Genomic DNA, 2,444 nt, shown 5'->3' with positions numbered 1-2,444 from the left:
CTATATATAGCTTTTCCGATTAATGTTATATGTCCGCAATAAGTATATGTATATAATGTATAGTTATTCAATACGATTTATAATAATTTACGATAATCAATATCATAAATTGTTCTCTCTCTCTCTCTCATATATTATGCTATTTTATTTCACCGTCGCAGCCAGATTGCCGCGCGATTATTTTCAATCCCAGTACACACCTTGAAAGCGTTTTAGTGATATCACAGTGATTTCATTGCTCCAATATTATTGATAGAATATGTCTTCCGCTGTCCATGCACAAAATTGCAGTTGAGTCGAGGGAAAATATTTCATTACACTGTTTCTCGTTTTCTGCAGTGGCATATGATTTGTTTTCTAGCATCGCTCTTAAGAAAAGGAAAGAGATTCCTGGACACAAGAGAGTTCTTTGGATTCCTAGTCGCCATTGACTTCTTTTTAAACTTGAGACTCAATTTCAAAACTATTCTGGAAGATATTTGTGTATTTGTCAACAAAAAAAAACATAGTTTGTACAGGGAAAACAGAGATGTAGAACATGTACCCTGGCGGACTGAATGAACGGAAAGGATATGATAATGATACTCTTATAGTATCCACATAGTATCCCTTCCGTGTTATGCCAAAAAAACTAAAAAAAGCAGCAAGACGAGCAATTACTTTAATGCAATTCGAATTCTACGTTAAATTTTCCTATAGAATGTCACGAAGTAATTGCAATACAATTTTTTGCAGTGTTAAAAATTTAAAAAAAGGTCTTAACTTCTGCGGAAGGTGCCTTTAAGCGCATCCATAGTCCTAATCCTATCTTAATGACAGGTATTGTATTTTCTTTTATTTTTTAACGCTGCAAAAACAACAATTGCAATTATTCTGTGACTTTTTCACGGAAAATTTAACGTAGAATCCAAATTTCAATTAATTAAAAGTTCATCTTAGCGTTTTTTTGCGTTTTTGTTGCATGATACGGAAGGGATACTATGCTGTAGAATATCCTTTCCGTTCATTCGGTCCACCAGGGTAGAATAGTAGAAAAATGTATCCGGTCACTTTTCTCTCTAAATTTAAAACATTGAGAAATGGTTCATTGCATTAAATGTGTAAAAATGTTCACTGTTTCGAAATGCAATCTCTCTCATTGAAATAGTGATGGATGGGTCACTAAATAAAATTAGTAAGGATTTCAATGGTAAATATTGAAATCCTACTGATTTTAAAGATCATTAATATCCCTGATAACAAATAATGGAATTAGGCGAAACTGAATCAGATATTTTAAAATTATACAATTGCAAGCCTTTTAAATTTTCAAATACTTCACATTTCAGCTTTGAGTAAGAAATTCTATGGTATATTCTGATATGGAATCACGTTTGGTAAAGTCTTTATATACAATAAGATTTGGGTTGCTCCATGTATGGAGCGAAGTGGCTTTTATAGTAAGTTGTTAGGAGAGCCTTAAAATTGTAATTTACTTACGATCGATTAAAAAGTGTGAAAAAATACAAGAAGGATAATAAGCAAATGAGTATTGAGACACATTAATTTAGTGTTGTACATGCATCTTGCAAGAATTTGTTATATTTACGCAATACATTTTTTATTAAATTGTAGTAATATTTAAGTAAATGTGATTATTATCCGAATAGCCAAACTTAATCAAACAAAGTTGATAATTTTATATTCCTTTATTTCTCATAAATTATTGCGCAAAATTCCATAATATTTTTTTAAATGCTGCAGAATGGCCTGCTTGTTTATTTTATTACAAAATGTGAAAATCGATCAAAGTGGATTTGATCTAGTCCGAATAAAAATTCTTCGACTTGAGTTCGATTTGAATTGCCCCCAATAAAGACATGGTGAAGTCGAAAAGGTCGACTTGAACACGTCGGTTTATAACTTCGAGTGTATACCTGTCCTAACAAAAAGGGTCATTCTAACTGTCATAAAAGCTATTCTTTGTTAATGATTAAACAATCTCGTATATTTTTATACAATATATATATATACACACACATATATATTCAATAAATTAATTTACTGATTTTCATTTGTATTATACTTATTTGACGATGATAACGAATAACCATAACCTGAGTAACCATAACCTGATACTTTACACAGACTTACCCCAACATAACTCAATATTTAAAAAAAATTTTATTATTCAGTTAATTTTAGTTTTAATTTAATTAAAATTATTAATTAAATCAATAATAATAATGATAATAATTAAAATAATAATTAATTCAATTTTAAGATTGAATTTGACAATTTTAATTCTCAATTTCTTCATTTCGCTTACCTCTCGGTTTCATTCATTGAATTGTAATATAAAAATTCAAGCGTTTCAAATTAAAAACCATGATAGGTCCTCCATAAATTATGTAGCCTGTCCAGGGGGGAGGGCACTGCAAGACTACAATGAGCCACATAAGGGG

This window comes from Belonocnema kinseyi, chromosome 2 (assembly GCF_010883055.1).
Source record: "Belonocnema kinseyi isolate 2016_QV_RU_SX_M_011 chromosome 2, B_treatae_v1, whole genome shotgun sequence".
NCBI lineage: Eukaryota > Metazoa > Arthropoda > Insecta > Hymenoptera > Cynipidae > Belonocnema > Belonocnema kinseyi.
Note: the sequence above shows the minus strand (reverse complement) of the source record.